The following is a 19,265-nucleotide window of genomic DNA, read 5'->3' as shown; positions in this document are numbered from 1 at the left end:
TGCCTAACATTAAGGCATGTTCAGTGAACTTCATAGACACATTCATAAACTGGTTATCATCATGAGTTGCTTATAGGAAAAAATTAATTATTATAAAATTCGTATTTTATTTAGGAATATATGGTTTGAGTTGGATAGAATTATGTATCCTTTCAATGTCAAAAGAAAAGATTTTGTGCATCCTTAAGATCTTAGTTAACTAGCTTGCCAAAAATTAAATGATACTGTTAATTTTGGTCCCTTCATATAACAAGTTATATTCTATATTACTATGTCTGTATCTGTTTTGTTTATCTGATTTTTTAATGTTAAAGATAAGTCAAGTGGCTGAAACAAATCCTGATTCATGAAGTGAGGCATCACCAGCTGTCAGGCTGTGCCGTAGTTATATAATTCTTCAGTTACTCATGCTGCTGTGTAGTTGTCAGTGACAAACCAGCTGAAGGAGGAGAGAAATTGTAAATAACTATGAATATTTTATAAGTATTTTTATTAATTCAAGTCATTCTTTTGATCTGTAAATCTTCCAAAGGAATACATGAAGACATATCTGTAATCAAATATAAATCTTGTGTCACTTTATCGTTTGATTTTTAATGACTTTAAATGGACTCATGTCATCAGCCTGGCATAAAGTTCAATGAAATCTCAATTTATTAGGCATGTTTAAGAAATTGTGACTTGGGTCCTTGTGTGAAACAAGTACTAGGATTGGCACAATCAGTTCATTCTTCCATATTTCTTTTAACTAGTCAGGGATGTGAAGACCAAGCACATATCTCACCACACCTTTGTCACTAGGCTGGGAAGGTAATCCTTAGCAATATGCCAATCTTGTGATGTACACACTTGAACACACACTGATTTTCACACACACAGACACACACACGCACACATGCACACACGCACACACACACACACACACACACACACACACACACACACACACACACACACACACACACACACACACACCCACACACACACACACCATGCACACCTATGGTCAACTTAGAAGATCATGAATTGAACCATGGCATATATTTGGGTATGTAAGAAAACTAGTTAAAAAAAAGAAAATGTAGACATATGGGGGATATATCAACACTGCAGAGAGGGAACCCCAGTCAGAAAACAAACTGTAGAATCAAGAACTGTTAGGCAGTAATTCAGTCCACTGTGGTACTGTACAGTATGCTTTTGATGCATAATAGCTGCTTATGTACTGAGTCAGATCATGACCAAATGATGCCCTAGACAAGATAATGGAGTGGGCTTTCAAGGCTATAACAATATCCTATACGTAGTTGTCTGTCTTCAGTGACCATAAAATACTCTGCATTCTGTAAGTACCCATACTATACTCTTCTTTACTTTTACTCAGATCACAGAGATTTGGATTAAATTTAAAACTTTTATTTCAAAATTGTTAGCAAAACACAGGAAGTACACAAGTACAGAAAACAAAACACTATCATAATGAAAACAGACTTACAAAGAGAAACAGTAAACCTCTCTTCCCTTGAAAATCACATTTATTGAAAATGCATATGGAAACCCATTAATCTACAAGAGATAAGCTAGGATTCATAGTGAAATAGCATATAGTGAAGCACTAATTTGGCATCTAGGTGAAGTATGCATACATTCAAAAGACAAATATGTAACATATTTGCTAACAGCCTGGGATGGTTCTCTGGACTTTTCAGGGACAGCACAGGAGTGCTGTCCAGTGAAGTAACTCAGTCAGAGTCACACAGCAGAAAAACAAGGCTGCTGAAATCAAAATGCCTACTAAAGGAAACATCTTATTAACACCCTATAGCCCTTCTCATGTGCAATAAGCACCAAGCAATGGTTGTAGCCTGACAGTATATTGTACATATGTGTGCCTGCAAAAGACAGCTAAATTATGTATTCATAACTATAATTTTAACTTTAAATGTGTAGACTCCATGCTGTCCAGTTTATTCATTGAAAGATAATAAACTCATGCTTAACAGTCAACAAACAAGGAAGTCAAGGATCATAGTCAAAGAACATGGCTGATATGGTGCCCCTCTTTACCACATTCAGTTCTTTCCTTTAGACCATAACTACTGGATGAAGAAGCCAAGTATTTTTGCACACACACACACACACACACACACATGCACACACACAAAAACACACACACATACACACACACACGCACACATGCACACCCACTCACATGCACACAGACACACACCTGCACACACACACACACACACACACACACACACACACACACACACACACACACACACTTGCACACACGCACGCACACGCATGCACACACATGCACACCCACACACACACAGGCATGCACGCACAAATGCATGCACACACACACACACCCACACACACACAGGCACACAGGCACGCACGCACAAACGCATGCACACACACTCACACACACACACACACACACACACACACACACACACACAGTCACATTCACTCGCACATATATGTACACATTAATATGCCTAATAATTTCAACCTTTAACATAACTGTACACCTCAGATATCTCCTTGAGATCAAATGAAATAAAAAATTCATAAGCAATGGCCAAGAAATATATCTTGAATCATTCCTGTCAGAAACATTCAGTGCAACTCATTTCAATTAGAGACAAAGACCCAAGATCAAGACAAATTTTAAAAGTTTATCTTACATACACTTAAAAAATTGCAAGAATAACATGTTTCCTTAAGCAATCTTTTTCAGAATTATGTAAAGTGTGAAACTCAAATGATTGCCATTATTTTGTGACTGCAGTCCACAACAATTTGCCAGAAAGCTAAAACAATTGCAAGGAACAGACCAAAATCCATGTTCTACTTCTTTGCTCAAGAATTCTGGACAAATCCAAAAAAAAAAAACAAATGGGGTGGATGAAAAAGGGCCACATTTTAAATATAATTTTATTTTGCCTATTTGTTAAGCAGATAAACCCCATTGAAAAGTGTGCCTTTTCATGGGTGACCCAGGATTATTTGCTGGTTGAGAGATTTTTTTTTTCAAATTTACACAGTAGGCAAATGGAGATGGAAGAATGCAAACACTGCATAGAGCAGTTTGTTAACAGGTCTTAAGTGCCCCAGAAATCTAACTCACTTAAGAAAGTTAACAGAGCAAAAGGCATTGCATGGACATGCATTTTGTGAACAATACGAACTTGAAATGTTAATGTCTGGCATTATTGACTAACTATAATAAACAAAAAAGGTGACAAATACACAGTACAATAAAAAGTCCAAAAAAAACTCTGAGTCTCCACAAAGTGTGGAAGGTAAAAATGTAAAAATATTTATTCCCAAATCAAAGCACACACCTTCATAAGTCCTCTTGTCCCTTCAAAGAGACTTCATCAGATAAAATCCCAGACCATTGTTACCCTTTATATACATAACATCATCAATTAACTAATTACAATCAATTGATTGATTAGGTAAAAATTCTACAGTCTTAAAAGAACATTACCTAACATTTTCCATTCCACTTATCCCTTTTATAAAATAACTTGTATCACATTGGTCGGAGTTACAACTTTTGACTAACTGTAAAGAAAATACTGTTCTTCTTTTGATATATATGTATGTAAACAATTAAGTTAGGACCTCTGATTTTTCTTTCAATACTGATGAAGTGTCTTTGAAGGGATGAAAGTGCTTATGAACTTGTGTGCTTTGATTTGGGAATAAATATTTTTACCTTTTTACCTTTCACACTTTGGGGAAAGTTGGAGATTTTTTGGACTAACTGTAATACTTAATGAAAAATATATTAACAAAAGGCAGGGCATAACCATGAGATAAAAGCAGGGATGTTTTGTAAAATCAAAGACAGGTAAGAGTCAGGCTACTCTAATTCACTTATTTAGCAGAACAACATTTTTGTATCAACATGTATTTTCTGAACAAACAAAAACTATGAAACTCTAATGACTAGCATTATTGACGGACTGTAGTTCTATAATACCTGACTGTAATCTTTAGTGATTTATCAGAAAATGATTATGATGTGAATGACTGTCTAGCATTTGTTCCAGAGGATTAAAGCACCAAGCTCTTAATGATCTGCTTCCTGTAGTCAACGGTGCAGAGTTTGACTCTTTCTAACCTCTATTTAACTAGTGTGTGTGACAGAGCAAGTCAATTAACCAAGTGATGCTCGGGTAGTCTTGGAAAAGTAGGCTTACCTGGTTAACAAATAATATAAAAAGGGAAGGGGCAAAACTATGAAGCAAATTCATAAATGTTTGCATGAATGCATTTTCTGAACAATATGAATTATGAAACTATAATGACTAGCACTATTGACTGACTTAAGGGAAAATGTTTTACTAGGGGACTCCGGGGTAAAGTTAGTTAGGCAAAACAATCTTGGTAGCCAAGAGTTTGTAATTAAGCCTGTCACAGTGGGAGTGTAGCCAGGATTTTCAAATTTGTACTCACTGCCCTCAGACTGCTATCCTCATGAAGCCACACCTACATCAATACCTTACTGTCCAAATTCACATGCCAGTTTAAAAGGCCCGACTTGACTTTAGAATGCCCCTGTACTCCTCAAAACCCCATGGCATATTGTATTGGGCTTACTGATCATAATACCCAGCATGTACTGAATGCTACTTCTCTCAAATAAGGGACTAATACACAGCCTTCAGATTATGAAAGTTTTGGTCATACCAGAACCATGTGGACTTACCTTTGAAAGACAGGGCTTTTTGATTAATCAGGAAATATATCAATAAGGGCTCTAAACTGACATCCTTAAAATAGCTAAAGCCTATGACCCATTAATCCCACTTCCAAAGCCTGAACTTTCTTTGTTGTTTTCTATGAAGTTGTTGAAGGCTAAAACTAAATATTTGGCCACTGCACCCTCTGCATCTAAGATGTGCTATATAACTTTGGAATCTACCATACTAAAAGCATCAACATATTCACCTGGTCAAATCTAGTCTTTAATTGCAAAAGGAGTTTGACACGTGATGGCAATCCCTAGATTGTTATGTTGTAATCCTAGCACACTAAACTGACCAGCACCACCACCTTTTGCATACAGGTGCCTCCATCTCTTGCATTGCAATGATAATTGGTTAAGGGTATCTGGTAAAAAAAAGTCCAGGGATATAACCCAATGGTAGCACCTACCTGCAGCAAGTTAGTCAAGACTTTCCCCTGGAAGTAGGTTGCAAAGTCTTGACCTGTATAAATAAAAAAAATTAACAAGACTGCACACATCTCAACAGACCCACAAAGAAACTATCCCACTTTTGAATTCATAAATGAAATAACTCCCAAAATCTAAATAGATCTGTTTTTTTTAATTAACACTTCCCCAAGAAGAGGAGGAAGTAGAGCTGAACAAGAATGGCAGTGCCTAAAACAGCATGTGTTAGGACTACAGAAACGATAAGTGGCCAAGTCAGGTATGGAAATAAGGTACATAAGGAAAGCTGGTGGTGGAATGCAGAAGTCCAGGAAGTCATCAAAAGAAAGAAGGAGTGCAGGAAGAGGTGGGAGATATAAAAGACTGACCAGGCTAGGAAGGACATAAGTTGCAATATAGCAAAGAACAGGGCATCGAAGGCACTCTACCAACTTCTGGAATGTGACTCAGTACGTGGCACAAAGAAACTATATCAGATTGCTAGGCAAAGACCTAAAGATAAAGAAGATTGTCAGACACCCCCCTGTGATTCAGCAAGCAGCCGTGCAGGAATAAGTTATTCCTGCATGGCAGGGACCATTCCCATACAGCATGGCAGCGCGCCTTGCATATTCATGAAGGCATGCTGCCTGTGCTGTTAAATAGTCATGGAGCTGTGTACGAGTGCAGGGGGTGTGTCTGAGAGCAGAGCTCTCATAATACATATGCCCCTGCACTCCAGAATTGCCTTTTGGCAATTATAAATGAACGAGAATGCTCATAACATCCCCAACCCGTCAAGAAAACAAAAGTGGTCAAAGGCAAAAGGAACAATCATCCTTACCAAACATACTTCTCAACTCTACATATTTTTATGGAATGCCCAGATGTTTGCCTCATATTCATGGTGTTCTCCCTAAAATGTGTACCTATCTGACAAATAGCTAAGGACTGAAGTCATTAAATAATGACAAAACATTTGAGTATAAGACTCCACACATCTGTCAAAAGAATCATGCTAATATTAAACCTAATTATTCTATCAACTTTTTGGGTGCAGTCGGGTGGCATTGCCGCGGTTCACAGCAAGAGGTTCTCCGTCCTTCCGATCGATCCCTGGGTGTGGTGGGGTCTTGGTGTGGTCCCTGTGGTCGCGGCTCCTCTCGCCTCCGCTCCTCCCTCCCTCCCCACACCCCAAAGACATGCTGCAGGTGGATTAAATTGGCCCTAGGTAAGGTGGTGGTGTGTGTGTGCCTTCTGTGGAAGGTTGGGGCTGGGGCGGCTCACACCGACAAACGAACTCCACCCACGCCATTCAATCGGACAAGGTGATCTCCTGTGGCTAACCCTAACAAAAAAAAAAAGAAGAAGAAGAAGAAGATTCTATCAACTTTTTATGTTTGTAAGAGCAATATTTAAAATCCGCCCCTATTTGTCCCCCCATCATTTTAGGCTTTTGTCCAGATATTTTGCAAGATGTTGAGAGGTATGCTACCAAGCCAAAAGTTATTAGGACAACACAGACAGCATAAGCACATAGTGCACAGCTCCCAACCCATCAAAGCAAGTAATGTAGACAAAGCCAAAAGGGACAAATGTCCCACGAAGCAGAAAGCTGATAAAATTACAGGTTTAGCATTAGCAGGGATATGTTGAAGGGTATAGATAAAATAACACAACAAAACTTTTTTTTTTATAAATGCGATAAAGTTTAAGTGTAGCTGCACGGGTGTGCCAATTGCTTAGCTATGCTTAGTCCAGCTTAAACAGCCCAAGAAGTTAAATAGCAAGAGACATCTAACATAAGTCATATTGCAATAGTGTAGTGGTTAAAATGTATGTTTTACGAACAGCCATTCCTGGTTCGATCCCCACTGTAACCACCTTGCGTTTTACATGTAAAAGCAGTACATAAACACTTTTTTATGTAATTAGCTACTGAATAACATATATTTGCTAACCAGAGTACTGTAATAGGTTCTGATGTGAGGTGTCAGTTTAATAAAGTTGTGAAACCCCCATATAAACACAAGTGCCACATACAGTATAGTCACACATGGATAAATGTAATGAAAGCACATTGGGGGATGTCAGTGACAGTAAACAAATTTATAATATGTAATGAATGATGAATCAATGCCATACAGCAGATATTCTATAAAATGAAAAATAAGCAATGCTAAGCATTGCACAGCTCTGCTTACCAGGTGTAAGTATTGTGTAAATATGACTACTAAGCAATGAGTAACCCAGTTAAATGGATTTGAACAATGGTAAGCAGTGCTGCACCTGCCCCTTTAGGCAATGCCAACCTTAGCTAAGCAGGTTTGCCCATAGCTTAGCTTAGCTCAGCATATTTAAAACCATCCAATCATGGCAAAGGGCATTAAATCGGCTGTATTTAAACCCCACAGGTGGGAATACAGCTCATAACTGTTTGCAGCTTCCCACTGTAGGCAGAATGGCTGGTGTCAGAGAGGGAATGCACTTCCATGCACAGCGCTGGGGCATACAGGAGTCCAACATCATGGTAGAACTCCTGGTAAACAAACATGATAAGAGACGTCTGCAGGGCCAGTACCAAGGCTCCCAATATAAAGTGGAAGCCTGGGACCATCTCGCCCGTGACCTCACCAGTGCTACTGGTATCCCTCGGACTGGTGAGCAGGTCAGGCACCACTGTACCGACTTGAAACGGAGGAAGAGGGAGCTCTTGGACTAGTGTGTCCAAGAATCAAGGCAGAGGGGTGATGTCCCAACAGTGTGTAACTACTTATACCAGTAACTGTTTAATAATGTCCAGCCTGTGTATATGATGGATAGGTATGGCTAAATATTTCTCTATTTCCCTTACAGCTGCAGCTGAGTGGGCTGTGAATCAGGAAGCCCATGTGAGTATGCTGCAAAGGCTGCATCATGAGGCTGGTGAGTAACAATCCTGCTTGTAGTAGTCATACCAAATAAATATATAAGTAGTAGAAAGTCACCTGCCAGTATAAAAACTGTTTTGTGTATGGGTTGCACTGAATAAACCAGACAATATGACAGTAATAGTCCCATATAGGTTGTATTTAAATAAAACTGTAACTGCCTGGCAATAAAGCTCTGAATCCTGGACTGGTTGTGTTTACTTTGGTATTGTATGGCATTTTTAGTGTTGCATTCTCTGAATAGTAATGTTGTATTAACCACTGTTACCCACACTGTGGTACATAATAAATATGTCTAGGAATGTCTGTATAAGACTGTTGTAATTACAAGGACAGATTGTACAACCCAGAGACACTTAGACAGAAAATACTAAAGCAATAGACAACAAATCCAAACAGCACACTCTGCTGAAACTTAAATTGTTGTATCTTTATCAGACACAGCCATGGTTCGAATCCTGGGAGTGGTAGTAAGCTGTATGAATAATCATACCGCTCAACTGTGCACATTTTTTTAGAATGTCCAGATAATTAGCTTATATTTTCTGCCTGTTACCCTGTCCCCCTGGCAAATCAGTGGGATGATCTCAGAATTTTAGTCAGCGAATAATGACATACATCTGATTTTCAAACCTCAAAACCATCAGCAAATTTATATGAAAACAAACCTGTCACACTTGCAACGCTCCAAGTTTATGAGAGCAGTATACAAAATATGTCCCTATTTGTACCCCATGTTGTCAAGCTTTGACCAGAGTGTGTGCATTAAGAGATTGAGAGGTATGTGCATAATATTAACTCATAATCTGGGAATATGTGTGGAAACAGTCAGGTAGTGTTAAAAAAACATTCCCTCCACAGGTCTGTCAGATAAGAAAACTGTGCCTGACAATAAAGATTGAAATCCTGGACTGGTAGTGTTTACTCTGGTATTGTATGGCTGACATGTAGCATTCAATAACATCTGATATCAGAATAGTACTGTTGTGTCAACCACTGTTTCTCACACTGTGCTAGATAAAAATTTGTCTAGGAATGTCTGTATCAGACTGTTGTAATTACAAGGTCAGATTGTACAACCATGAGAGACTTAGAAAACACTGAAGAGATAGACAGCAATATTCAAACAGCACACTCTGCAGACACTTACATTGTTGTATTTTTATCAGACACAGCCATGGTTTGAATCTTGGGAGTGGTAGTAAGCTGTATGCATAATCATACCTCTCAACTGTACACATTCTTTCAGAATGTCCAGATAATTGGCTCACATTTTCTGCCTGTTCCTCTGTCCCTGTGGCAAATCAGTGGGATGATCTTAGTCAGCAAATAATGACATACATCTAATACTGAGACCTCAAAACCTTCAGAAAATGTATATGAAAACAAATCCGGTCACTCTATCAGCCCTTTAAGTTTATGAGAGCAATATTCCAAATATGTCCCTGGTTGTACCCCCAAGTTGTGTGTGCAGTAAGAGATTGAGAGGTATGTTCATAATATTAACTTGGAATCTGGGAATATGTGTAGAAACAGTCAGGTAGTGTTAACAAATATTCCCTCCACAGGTATATCAGGTAAGAGATTTAGAATTTAGCTATAAAACAGTTGAAGTATACACTATTTACAAACATACCACTGCCCAAACCAAGGCCATAGGGTATTGTAATAATACCTGACCTTAATGATTAGAGCAATGATCATTAAAGTTGTGAGAACTACCAAGGGTATATTAGTTGTTGATTGACATCCCCCCCCCCCCACTGCATCTGCAACAATAATCTAAATAAATAAATCAATGGGTATGTTTACACCAAGCCTACTGTTGGGACACATGTCTTATTGTTCAATAAATATTGAAATGTGTTTCTAGTAATGTTCCATGTTGAAATACAAACACTGGTGGCCTGTTGCCATCCATGTAACCTGCATGCCATTGTAATGGCCACTGTGGTTCCATATATGCACGTGTTCTGTTTGCTATGCAACTGTTCCAAATCTGGTGTTTTGGGTTAATGGGAATATCTATGCATGCTGTTATAACTAATCCTGGATTGTGTTGACTATTACTAACTGACATATGTTTTAAAACTGCAACACCATAGCACGTTTGGGAAGGCCGGTCCCATCAGACCCACCTCTCCCACCTCATCTAGCTGTGGCACCGGGCTCCAGCACATCTGGGACTCTCCCCGGGACTTCCTCGTCTGCTGGTCCTGCACCACTTTTTGGTGGAACTGCCTCAGGGGATTGGCCTCACCCCCCCCCCCAGGAGCATGCACGGACAGGAAACTGTCACCCATTGTTAGGTCTGGGGAATGGTGCATAGCAAGCTCTGAAGGGAGTTTGGAGATCTACTATGCCAGCTTGAGGGCCGCATGGTGCATTTGGAGGGTCAGCCTGCCCCTCCTACACAGCCCCCAGCACAGCCACCTTCAGGGCCATGAAGGTGCAGTGGTGACTGCCCAGGGTTGGTGACCTCAGTCCGACTGTTTTCATTTGGGGGCTCATGGACTTCCGATTTCCAAATACCCCTCTCCATCCAAGGTGTTTACTCCCCACATGCATTATATACCGCCCATGTATACTGTCTTGTCTGTCTTTCTACCCAACCTACCTTCTCAAATATACCTACTATCCCTCCCCAACATCTTAATGTCACCTTATAAAAAAAGGAAATCTGGCCCCAAACATAGCTGTCCATTTTGCACGTGCCCACTGGACACATGTAATCTGGTCTAACTGGCTTCATAACATATTATTGTTATCCTCACCCCTCTCTCATGGGTTTGAGTGTCCAAACCTATCTCCAAATTCAATATATATGCACAGCTGTTGCTGTAGAAGAAATGGACAGCTATGAACCTTCCCTACACTCACCTTGCACATCCCTAGCTACTTTCCCTATTGTCTTTCCTTCTGTGTGCTCCCTTTTTCACCACTTTTCTATCACCCCTTTTTTCTTTTCTTTTAAAGAAATTAGCATAGGGGTAAGCGGGAGTAAGCACTTTTAAGCAGTAGTAAGCAGGTGTAAGCTTGTTTGCATGGTGGCAAGCAATGGCTACACAGATTAAGCACTTTTATGGCTAACTGTCTGTAAGCATATTTAACCGAAAGTTAGCATTGCTTACCACCACGAAAATCTAGGCAAGCCCACTTACAACTGCTTAAAAGTGCCTTAGTCACTCTACATCCAACAGCCCATGTTCTGCCCAGCAACAAAATAATCAGCCATTGCAAGGCTCGAACCCAGGACCCTGCATATCACAGTCAAAATGATTTACCATTAAGCCATTCAAGCTGTACATAAATCCGATGTTTTCTCAAACATATCATGCAGTGCAGTCATTCAACAGTAGGGAAAATGCATTTATATATGTAGATGTATGTATGTATGTGTGTGTATATATATATATATATATATATATATATATATATATATATATATATATATATATATGTGTGTGTGTGTGTATATGTAGACATACATGTATATATATATATATATATATATATATATATATATATATATATATATACAGATAGATATATACATATATGTGTTTATATATGCATGTATATATATATATATATATATATATATATATATATATATATATATATATATATATATATATTTCTACACACTGTTAGTGGGGGTGAAAGGGCCCAAAATAGGAATCTCTTGTAATTATTGTCCTTTTCCCTTTCTCTACAGCCAAACAAATCTGCCTTGCAACACAATAACCTCCACTTGCAAGACGTGAACCCAGGACCCTGCACAACATAGCCACAACAAGTTAACAGTAAGCCATCTCAGCTGTAACATGGATGTCAGGATGATATCTCTAACATATCATGCAGAATAGTCAGTCTACCATAGGGAATGTACATGTGGAAGCAGTAAGCATTCCAATGATACAGATACGCACACACACACACATATATTATATATATATATATATATATATATATATATATATATATATATATAAATATACATACACATATAAATATATTACTACTTAAAGATATGTATAAGAAGAGTATATATAGAGGGTGCAGAGCATATCAAAAAGCCATTATTCCTACATTTACCACCTTTAAAAATGGCCAGCATTTGATTATTTCCTATAAATGAAAATTATTGCATGAAACATATACCCACACACAGTGCAAAGGACATGACACCACACACAAGTTTGCATACATAGAAATGTTTATTTGTATACTATTTCAGTTGTTTATGCCATTTCTTATAGCTGTTAGGTGTTTGAAATACATAATAACTGATTAATGCAACTCTCAAACAAAACATTTGATACAGTAATCTGAAATAAATGTGGTGTGCTGGTGCATAAAAAGTCACCAAAACAATATAAACTGCACCACGCAGACTATAAGACACGTAATTTTATTCCAGAACAATGAAATGCTCCAAATATAAAAATGTTAAGCGCTTTCATCAATATGAAATCATCAATGAGGAAGTCATGTTTTTATTGATAAAAGCTCTTAACATTTTTAGATTTGGAGCATTTCATTGTTCTGGAATAAAACTATGTGTCCTATAGTCCATGTGGTGTAGTTTATATTGTTACAGTAATCTGAAAAACATAACATACTTTGCTGTCCAGGATAAGGCTTTCAAGTAGTAGAACAGTATAAAAAACACTTGCCTTGAAAATAAGAACCAACCAACACTTAATTGCAGATGTAGTTCAGCAGCCTCCAATTACACTCCATACTCAACCCCTAGGGGGAAAAGTATTAGTTGTCAGAATGTAAATGTATCTGTTACTTAACAATGCTCAACTTAAAACATCACTATTACACTGACAAACAGAACTGTGTGTAAGACAGTAAGCTGTAGCCCACCACTGCTCCCATGGTGAAATGTATGAAAATATACAGCCATACACCTTAATGTTTCTTACTACTGATATCCCTCACATGTTGTAACAGCCTAGGTTAAAAACATTTAATATCTCTCCCCCATAAAATGGCTTACAAGGGCATATAACAGTGTTTTCATACACTGACCTCCAGACTGTACAAGGTCACACACATTTTGTACAGCTGTAGCCCTCATATATACGGAACCTGCCCCACAATTTGTGTGGGAGCCCACAGCATGACTGGAATGATAGCAGGAATGCCAGCACTAAATAATGATAGGCCATTACTTAATAGTCTGTTACTGTATGACATCTGGACAAAGCCTGGTATATATGTGGAGGACAGATGCTGGAACACAGGGCCATATTTGCAATATTGCTGTTATACACTGTGAAAGTTGCTGGTGTTACAGGATTGATTGCAACATATCCTTACTCAGAAATATGAATATTCAAAATATGAAAACACAAAGAAAATTACACCAACAACACTGGGTGTCCGGAAATAAGCAGCCCAAACACGATAGATAACTTATAGAACTTTAATAGATTCTAGTACCTCGGCTTTCGCCTTCATAAGGAATATCTACCATGAACAAATCCACCGCTTATAAACCAAAAGCCATAATCAATTAAGCAATTAAATAATTAAACAATATAAATTCATTTGAGAAAAAATATATATACAAACATTTAAAGGAACCTAATCATCATACATTACCTAACATTTTATAACACTTTATTTCAAATGCAAAATACTTTATATATTGTTTAATTAAATATTATAATTATTAAGAATACTAGATACAAAATATACCTAGCATACCTACAAATGTAAAAAATTCATGCTTTAATTAATAAGTCTCTAAATTTCTAAATTCAAACCCAAGGGATATAAAGTATTGAACTTAATAATGCATTTAGATTCCAAATTCAACAACCCCCTAGTAAAATTAATAATATTGGAATCTAACCCCCAGGGTCTGCCCAAAATACTAAAAGTCAAGCCATTATCTGTTCCCCCATGTACTTCGTGAAAATGCCTGGCCACTGGACTTTCTAATCTACCCCTCCTTATGTCACCAATGTGTTCAAGAATTCTTGATTTCACTCTTCTCCTAGTCTGGCCTATATACCATTTTTCCTGGTGCACAACTGCATCCCAGTATGTAAACAACACCCGTAGAATTACAATCAAAATGTTCTATAGCATTAAAACTAACCCCATTGATCTCAGTATTATCCAAATTTCTGCACCTAGTACAGACATTGCACTTTCCACAGGGGAATGTGCCAGCATTCCATTGTTTCTTATAAAGTTTAAATCTTAATAGTTCCTTTAAATTCTGAAACCTACCATATGAAAAAGTTACTTTATTAGGAAATAGATGTCCTATCTTGTCATCCCTGCTGATAATGGGCCACAATGAATTGACCACTCTTCTTAAAATATTAGAAAATTCTGAAAATCTACTCACAAAAAATAATGCATTGTCCCCCAATGCTTTCTCCATACTTTCCCTGTCATAATTATTACCTCTTGTGTTGAAATCTAACATTTCCTTACTGTTATGGGACCTAACATGCTTGATTATACCTAACTTATGTTCAACTTGATTTCTAGCTGACATCACCATATTTTTAGGATAGTCTCTAGTACTTAATTTTGCCTCAACCTTGTTGAATTCTGAATTAAACATATATTTTCTGACGTATTGACAGCAATACGTTTAAATTCACCTAATGGTAAAGAACTAATAAGACTGAGACTATGCATACTCGTGGCATGCAAAAAAATATTGGTGGCTATTTCTTTGTGAAAAGGTCTGAATTGTATTTTCCTATCAGACCCCACATAAAAACTTACATTAAGAAATTGGATTTCACGACGCCCTGTCTTATAAGTGAAATCCAAACCACAAGGATTGTTTTTTAACTCACCAATAAAATTATCAAAGTCCCTACAATCACCTTCGCAAAGAAATAAAAGATCATCAACAAATCTTTTGTACTTTATCACTTTGTTACAAAAAAAATTATTAGGATAGATGAACAGGTTCTCAAAATGTGCCATAAATATAATGGCATATGAAGGAGCATAGGGGGCACCCATTGCTGTGCCCTCCTTTTAAAGAAAAAAAGTTTTTTCAAATTCAAAACAATTGTGAGTTAAACAAAAATCTAACAAATTAATAATGTAAGAAGTACGTGGACCTTCCCCTAACATCCTATTAACTGCCTCTAGTCCCCAAATTCTGTTAATACTTGTGTATAGTGACTTGACATCTACAGTTGCCCAATAGAAATTGTCATTCCAAACCATGCCCCCTATGTTATTACAAACTGCACTTGCATTTTTCACATGTGAGGACACCGTATTTAAATATTTTTTAAGCACAGAATCCAAAAAAATTCCTACATTCTGTAAGTATGCACCCCTGCCTGAAACAATTGGATGTCCTGGAGGATTCCTTAAATCCTTATGCACCTTTGGAATTATGAAAAACTTCGCATCCTTAGGATTCTTAATATACAACTTTTTAACATCTTTAGCTGTAAAGAATCCCAGGCGTTCACACCTTTCCAATATATCAAGCAGTGTGCTGTTACAAATTTTAACAGGATTAGTGGCCAGGCGTTCATATACACTTACATCTGACAATAAATCAAAGGCTGGAGAAATATATTTATCTTTGGGATAAATTACCCAATTACCGCCTTTGTCAGATTCAGTAAACACATATTTCCCAATCGATTCCCTTAATTCAGGCAAAGCCAGCCACTCATTCTTACTTAAATTAGAAACCTTTTTGCTGTGCTTAACTTTCTTAAATTCAATTTCTAATGTGTTACACAAAGTTTTTTCAAACACATTTATAACAACATTGATTTTTGGTGGTTCAAAATCACTCACAAATGGGACTTTCGGCATATCAAATTTCCCATAACCAGTGACATATTCAAACTCAGAACTCATGACAATATTCTGCTCCTCTACATAAATATCAAACAATTCATTATCATAAATTGTCATATCCATCAAGGAACTATCTAAAAATGACTCATCCATACTAACAGATTTCCTTTTCTCCAATAAATTATTGCTAGCAAAAAAAAACTTTTAAATGCAACTTCCTGCAGAACTTTTTTGCTTCAATAATAACATCCACCAGGCTAGGAAAATGAGTGGGCACAAATTTCGTACCCTTGTTTAACAAACCAAGAATATTGTCAGTAATAATCAAATCAGAAAGATTTATAATACGTAAATTCTCACCCACATTGTGAACATAAGCACTAGAAAAAACATTGGTGACATAAGGAGCATTGGAAACTTGAGATGAAATAAATCCATGTGTACGAACAAAATCACAAAAAACAGTTCTATCTTCTTTTTCCCTTTCCTTGAAAACATCGTCCTCTTCCTCTATTCTGTGTTGTGATCTGGTCGTCACCAGCCAGCATATTGTTTGACCCATTGGAACCTGAAAATGTCACCATGTCTAAATTCTCGAAAGACACGCTTTTTCTCCCTGATGACGACAGTTCCGCTGATGAAACTGAAGTGTCTCTAGAGGCGCCTGATTTATAACTGTTCCTCCTTGCTGTATTTCTACCACAACCCTTCTTAAAGTTGTATTGCCATGAAAAAAGTTTATCAGATTTATAATCATTAGAGTCCCGGACAAACTTTTTCTTTTTATGCTGTAAAACTTCAGCTTCTATCTTGGATACTCTGGCTCTTATAATGGTCAATTGCTCATTAAATGTACTTACTTGAGTATCTTTTAAGATGCTCTCCTGCAAAATCAAAATGCTGGAGCGCATTCTCTCGAGTACCCTTCCATTCCTTTTAATCAGCACCCCCAGCCAGCTTAGTGTACAACGCAAAGAGATCTCCTTCCATTCGGCCAACAAATCTCCATCCTCATCCGAAAAATCATAGGCTGGTAGTCACTCAACCCTAAGACCTCTAGGGGTAATATTGGAACTGACATATTTCTCCAACAGCCTTAGATCATAGAAAGTCGTTACCTCTTTGACCATTAATTTCTCAAGTTCATCAAATTTGGCGCAGAAGAGTCGTTCTGATTGCATACCCATGGATCGCTAAAAGTCAACTTTTCATCTCTTTCCTTCCATAAAGAAATAAGATTTAGACCATGCTGATGGTTGACTGCACCTGCTGGTGCCATCGCTGCTCCGTTCACCGACATAGTACAAAATATTCAAAATACGAAAACACAAAGAAAATTACACCAACAACACTGGGTGTCCAGAAATAAGCAGCCCAAACGCGATAGATAACTTATAGAACTTTAATGGATTCTAGTACCTCGGCTTTCGCCTTCATAGGGAATATCTACCATGAACAAATCCACCGCTTATAAACCAACAGCCATAATCAATTAAGCAATTAAATAATTAAACAATATAGATTCATTTGAGAAAAAAAAAAAAAAATATATATATATATATATATATATATATATATATATACATACAAACATTTAAAGGAACCTAATCATCATACATTACCTAACATTTTATAACACTTTATTTCAAATGCAAAATACTTTATATATTGTTTTATTAAATATTATAATATTTCCGGACACCCAGTGTTGTTGGTGGGTAGGAATATGAAGTCAGAAACAAATGGATGTTGCCATGTACCAATAGCAATCAATGGAGAGAATGCCACTGATGTGTCAGAAACAAGTTTTGTGTGGTGAACAGACAAAACATAACTGCCAATCCTCTGGGCACCATGTGGATAGGCCCACAGTGGAGAGCTATGCAGACTGCATTCCATGCAAAACTAGCATGTACACTCAAACCCTGTAAAACCAGCAGTATTCAATGCATATAACAGCAATACTCACACTGTCCGTAGGTCTGGAACCTTATACAAACATGTAGTTGGCCTGTGGTTACAAGTCCTGTTGTAAGAGGTATTGCTACCTGATGTCTGTAACACTGCTACCCACTCACAGGAAGGATGTCTTCCATACAGGACAGGTAAAGGGACATTGCCCACATGATGTTGTAATTTATACTAGTAGGTTGCTATGACATTGGCAATTGGAAGTACTACACAGCTGGCTGCATGCAATTAGCAAGTGGGGAACACTAATTGGTGCAGAGTCCTTCACCTGATCATGAGCATCACCTACAAAAGCTATGCTGCAACCTATCCAAACCAGCTCGATCCCTGTAGTGGAGACAGAGAGAGAGAGAGAGAGAAAAACAATAACACTAAAAAAATAATACTACAAAAAAAAAACAAGGATGATATCCAAGTGGTACACAGAAGAGAGCACAATAATAAAACAGGCGTGTGAAACATGTATGAATGTAATTGAATGTAGTACTTGGTCTGTAATAATGGGATAGATGATGCTGAAAGATTTATATGTGCCATCAAGACTCGTTGCTGTAATGATGCCCTGCTGAACAACTGCTATGGACTTAGCATCTGGCCCTGTGGGCAGTGGGCCATACCTGTCAACTGTGTGGATCTGCACAGAATGACAAGATGTAACCTATCATAGTGTTTGTTCTGTTCCTCGAAACATGTATATTAGTCTGGCAAATAGCTGAAGGTGGAAGTAACAAGATCATGATAGACACATGAGTTTCAGACCCCACCACCTTCAGAACAGTCATGGTAATGTAAAATGTATCATGCACAGACTTTATAGGTTTGTAATAGGCTTATCTACAATCTATCCCTATATATCTCCCCTAATGTTAGGCTGTGTCCACATGTGATGTTCTGTTTTGTAGCAAGGCAGAACAGTGTAGCAGTGGAAGAAGGAGGTTCAGAGTTGTATGTCTACACACACACATATATGTGTATATATATATATATATATATATATATATATATATATATATATATATATATATATATACATATATATATATATATATATATATATATACACACACACACACACACACACACACACACACACACACACACACACACACACACACACACACACATATATATATATATATATATATATAAAGGAGAGATATCTATACCAAACGATTGCAGCCCCCCAAACATCTCCAGCGCCCAAGTGAGAACTGCTCTCTCCAAAGCAAAAAACACAGCATCCATGGGACCTGATGGTGTCCCCGGCTGTGTGCTCCACGAACTCAATGAGGAATTAAACCCACAGCTAGGACAGCTGTTTAATCAAAGTCTTACCTCTGGATACGCACTCCAGGAGTGGCACACTG

The sequence above is a fragment of the Protopterus annectens genome, chromosome 3.part0, assembly GCF_019279795.1.
Source record: "Protopterus annectens isolate FY-2018-M chromosome 3.part0, PAN1.0, whole genome shotgun sequence".
NCBI classification, from domain to species: Eukaryota; Metazoa; Chordata; order Ceratodontiformes; family Protopteridae; genus Protopterus; species Protopterus annectens.
The sequence above is the reverse complement of the archived record's forward strand: the minus strand, read 5'-3'. Positions refer to the sequence as shown.